Raw genomic sequence first — 5,825 nt, forward strand, 5'->3', positions numbered from 1 at the left:
CCTTCCCCTCTTCCTCTCCTTTCCCCCTCGCCCGCCTGTTCCCCAGGTTCTCCCACACTGGAGCATCTCTGGAACGTCTCTGCCCCAGCCTGCACTCTGACAACCCTCTGGGGGGCTGCCTTCCTCCTCATTCTCTAAGCCCAGGATGATTCAGCCAAGACTGGTCAACTGGTCACCCAGCTCTGACCACAGCCCCTTCTGCTGCTCCCACTGGGGTGGGGAGGAGGGTCAGCACACTCCAGACACACACGGTCTGAGCTACTGTGCAGAGGCAGGCTCTCTGCCCTCAGCCTGAAGGGAGGGTCTGGCTGCTGAAGCCCCATTAGCCCAGACACGCAGGCTTGGGAGACTGCAGTCAGGGAACACAAGAGTAGTTGTTAAGTAGAAAGCACCATGCATGTCGCCCCTGTTATTCCCTTTCTGCACGGTCACTCTGACAAGCTCTGACACAGGGGCATTAATTTTTCATGCCACCCTGCTGCAGACACACAGATTTGTTTGGAGCGACAACATACGAAATCCAAATGTGGCTGGAAGCCCAGGGCTGAGATGCTGAGACCACAGGTCACACATCCTGCTCCCGCCTCATCCACCTGTCCTGCGACACCTGCAGCCGCCGCTTTACATCTGCCACATCCCGTGGCGCCGAGGAACCAAAGGTGAGTGGCGAGGAGAGGGAATACAATATTCTCAGTGGGTAGCAGGAAAGTGGATTAAGAAAAATTCACTCCCTCAATGCGATTTCTGATCTCATGTTTATCTTCATTTGAACCATCCTGGGTAGATGTGTTTTAATTGCAAGCCACTTCCATTCTTTTTCCAGAAGCAGGCAGGGCATAAATTATAAAATAAATAAATGATTAAGGAACATCTAATTATTGTTATTAGTTTCTTACTTGAAGGTACTTCTAAGCTGCTTCTTATTAAAGTCATTCATCAAGGAGCCACTGTGCCCTTTCTGGAGGCGCTGCTCCCAGGACTGACATGAGGCTCGCTGTCTCACAAAACCCGCGCTGCTTAATAAACAAGAGAATATTGATGGCTGTGAATTCTTCCCTCAGCCTAAACTCCAGCTTGATGGATTGATGCTTCCTAAACATGGAGAATATTTCTCTGGCCATTCATCAGCCCCACCACAAATACAGGTGTCAGCACGAACAGACGACAGCCTCTAACTGTCTCCCGCAGAGCAGACGTGGAGAGAAAGCCTGCATTTCCCACAAAGGGATCTCATCAATTTTTCATGTGCTGCAGTCCCTTGACTTATTAAATATTTATAACAATGTCACTATTTACCAAACAAGCTACCAGGCTGTGTCCGAGGCCCCCAGAGCCAGACTCCTTTGTGTACAGAGCAGGGACCTCCCTCTGGCTCCCTTCTTCCTTTGGAGAACCTTCTTAGTAGAGGCCGTTGTGTCTGGCAGACAGATTTCTCTGCCTTCCTGCACAAACGCCTCTGTAGGTTCTCCCTAGGCTTTGGTAGAGGGAACTGCGGGGCTGGAGGAGCATCACCCTGCTGGAGACCAAAGCATGAGGAAGCTAAGGTGTCGTGAGTGGGGACTCCCACCGGGAGCCCCCTTGCCATTCCGCCATCCTTGCCACGCTGACCTCACCTTTCCCCTGATCTGCTCCCCATGTCACTCTCTCTATCTAAGGCCACAGTTCAGAGCTCTAATGCTTCCAGGTAATGGCAGATTATGTCTCCAGGCAAGAGACAAAGAATTCATTGGCCCCACAGAGTTTAACTGAGCACCTGCAGGGGTAGGGTGCTGCCTTGGGTACTGGGGACGATGCAATGCGGCAGACATGGGGCTATCTCCCCAGTACTCATCCCCCACAAGTTTCTTCTCTGCCAGAGCCCATCCTTCCAACCCCCAACACTGGCTGGAAATGCCAGTTACTCACTTCCTTTGCTTTCCTTGCAACTTGGTCACAGGCAGGTAACCAAGATCCTGGTCAATGGGATCTGAGGGGAGGTTTTCAGAGAGCAGGGGGTAGGTCTGAGAAACATTCCCCACCTGGGCAGAGAAAGGCTCTGTCTTTTTCAACTGGATGTCGTCACTGAAGGCCAAATCTGAGGACACAGGCTAACCTGCTGAGAATGGCAGAGGGAAGAGCCTTGGTCCTGGCTGACTCTGTTGAGGCACTGAGAACACTGCACCTGTCCTGTCTCTGGACTTCCTGTTAAGTGAGGTTTTTAAGATGTCTTTCTTTCACTACTAAAATACCCCAGGAATAAAAAAATTGTTGCAGGCCAGATCCACTACTGGATGCTAAAATTAGTTGGCCAAAGGAGGAGAGACAGAATATTTGCATGATCTAACATTACCTCCCCAAGACATTTATTAAGTTCATAGGGAAAAATAGTAACTTTACAGTGGAGAAACCCAGAAGACACCACCTTAGCCAAATGGCCAAGGTTTTAACATCACCAGTAATAAGACATATCAATGTCACATTCTCCCTCTGATGCACTGCTTTGGGGATATTCTTGCCAAAAAATGCAAAACCTCAATCTAACCATGACAAAGCATGAACTAAATCCAAACTGAGACACATTCTGTATAATAACTGGCTCATACTCTTCAAAACTGTCAAGTTCATAAAAGAGTGAGGGCTGTCAATTTGGAGGACCTAAGGAGACATGTCACTTAAATGTAACGTGGGATCTGGGGTCGGTTTCTGGAACAGAAAAAAAGACATTAGTGGACAAACTGGTAAAATTCAGATAAAGTCTGTAGTTTAGTTAATAGTATTATACCAGTGTTAATTTTGAGTTTTAATCAGTATTATGGTCCTGCAGTATGCTGACATTAGGGGAAGCTGAGCAGAGTACATGGTAATCCTCTGAACTAGTTTTGCAACTTTTCTATAAGTATAAAATTATTTTTTTAAGTTTCAAAAAATTAAGCCAAGGACACTCCTAAATTCTGTTTCCAAAAAGTAGCAATTTCCTTAATTCCTGAATTTGCTGTAGTAAAAAATTACTCAGAGATTACACACAAAACAGGACTTTATACAGTGTAGAGGGATTCCCCTACTAGTAACTGCATTACTAAATGCAGTTGAATATGTTAATTATTAAATTCCCTTATTTAATATAGTGTAGGGTACTGGAGTAATAATGTAAAAAAACACAAGTTTTGAAGTAGCAGGCCTAGGTTCATATCCAAGATGTACCACTAATGACTGGTGTGATTTTTAGGTAAGTTATTTTCTCTCTCTGCACCTCAGTATACATATGTATAACACTGAAATAGTGGAGCCTACTTTGTTTGGACATTTTGTTCCTTAGAGCTGAGAACACCCAAAATGACTTAAGTAACAGAGCAAAGACAGACAATGACTCTGATCTCATGGTAAGTATGTTTTGGTAGGGCAGGCTCATGATCAACTAATGCTAGTGAACACATAGAGTTTCATAGGTTTGTTTTCTGTATCTGTGACTATTTCTGTTTTGTGAATAAGTTCATTTGTACCATTTTTTTAGATTCCACATATAAGCAATATCCTATGATATTTATCTTTCTCTGACTTACTTCACTCAGTATGACAATATCTAGGTCCATCCCTGTTGCTGCAAGTGACATTATTTCATTATTTTTAGGGGGTAAGGAGGGGGAGGGATAAATTGGGAGATGGGGATTGACACATACACACTACTATATATAAAATAGATAACTAATAAGGACCTACTATATAGCACAGGGAATTCCACTCAACACTCTGTAATAGCCTATATGGGAAAAGAATCTAAAAAAGAGTGGATATATGTACATGTATAACTGAATCACTTTGCTGTACACCTGGAACTAACACAACATTGTAAGTCAACTATACTCCAATAAAAATTAAAAAAGAATTTCAGAGACTGAGGAGTATTATGAAAATACAACAGGGAAATGAAATAAAGAATGACTGCAGAGCTCTATTTACAATCGCCAGGACATGGAAGCAACCTAAGTGTCCATCAGCAGATGAATGGATAAAGAAGATGTGGCACATATATACAATGGAATATTACTCAGCCATAAAAAGAAACGAAAGTGAGTTATTTGTAGTGAGGTGGATGGACCTAAAGACTGTCATACAGAGTGAAGTTAGTCAGAAAGAGAAAAACAAATACCGTGTGTTACCACATATATATGGAATATAAGAAAAAAAATGGTTCTGAAGAACCTAGGGGCAGGACAGGAATAAAGATGCAGACGTAGAGGGCTTCCCTGGTGGCACAGTGGTTTAAGAGTCTACCTGCCAGTGCAGGGGACACAGGTTCGAGTCCAGGTCCAGGAAGATCCCACACGTCGCAGAGCAACTAAGCCCGTGTGCCACAACTACTGGGCCTGCACTCTAGAGCCCGCGAGCCACAACTACTGAAGCCCTCATGCCTAGAGCCCGTGCTCTGCAACGGGGGAGCCCACGCACCGCAACAAGGAGTAGCCCCCAATCACTGCAACTGGAGAAAGCCCACCCACAGCAACGAAGAACCAATGCAGCCAAAAAAAAAAAAAATCTTTGAAAAAAAAAGAAGATGCAGACGTAGAGAATGGACTTGAGGACACGGGGAGGGGAAGGGTAAGCCGGGACAAAGCGAGAGAGTGGCATGGACATATATACACTACCAAACGTAAAATAGATAGCTAGTGGGAAGCAGCCACATAGCACAGGGAGATCAGCTCGGTGCTTTGTGACCACCTAGAGGAATGGGAGGGAGACGCAAGAGGTGGGGGATATGGGGATATATGTATACATATAGCTGATTCACTTTGTTATACAGCAGAAACTAACACAACATGGTAAAGCAATTATACTCCAATAAAGACGTTAAAAGAAAAAAAAAAGAGTGACTGCAGAGCCGGGCAACAACGACTCTGGATACGGGGGTCCAGAGAGGACATCCTGGGGTTCCATTTGAGATGAGAAAGGACTTGCCACATGAACATGCCGGGGAAGAGCATTCCGGGCAGAAGAAACAGCAAGTGCAAGGCCCTGTGGTCAAGACACTCAAGTGGCTTCTGTGCCTGCAGTGAAGGAGAGCGACATAAGATGGGGTTGGAGAAGTGGGCAGATTTATTTAAGAGGCTGATGCAGAAGCCCAGTCAAGATACCACAGAGCCTTGGACTCGACTCGGGTGTCATCAGTGGAAAGAAAGAAAAGTGGGCAGGACATAATTGTGGAAGTAGGCTTGGACAGGGCTTGCAAATGGATTAGATGGGGGCTGAGAGGAAAAGCAGAGTCAAGGATGGATCCCTGGCTTCTGGACTGAGCAACTAGAGTGGATGGTGATGCCATTTACTGAGCCCTAGAAGGGGATGGAAAAATGGATCAGAAGCAATATTTAAAGAGTTAATGGCTGAAAAATTTCCCAAGTCTGATTCATGAAGTGCAGGATAGAAACAAACAAAACAATAACCCCACACTAGGCCCATCATAATGAAACTGATGAAGAACAGAGAGGCATCTTCAAAGCATTTAGAAAAATAAAATAAAATACCTTCAAAGGAACTGACTTATCAACAGAAATAATAAAAAGCAAAAGGCCATGGAATGAAAATGAAAGAAAATAACTTGCAACCTAGAATTCTATTCCCAGTGAAAATACCCTTCAAAGGCAAAATAAAGACATTTCCAATCACATAAAAACTAAGAGAATGCATCATCAGCACGGGCTTGAAAAAGAAACATTAAAGGGAATTCTTCAGGAAGAAGGAAAATGATCAGAGAAGAAATACTGAAATGCAGGAAGGAATGCAGAGCAATGGAAAGTAAATATCTTGGTAAATCCAAGTGAATATTGACTTCTAACATTAATAATAATAATGTT

Source organism: Hyperoodon ampullatus, assembly GCF_949752795.1.
Source record: "Hyperoodon ampullatus genome assembly, chromosome: 14".
In the NCBI taxonomy this organism is placed as follows: Eukaryota; Metazoa; Chordata; class Mammalia; order Artiodactyla; family Ziphiidae; genus Hyperoodon; species Hyperoodon ampullatus.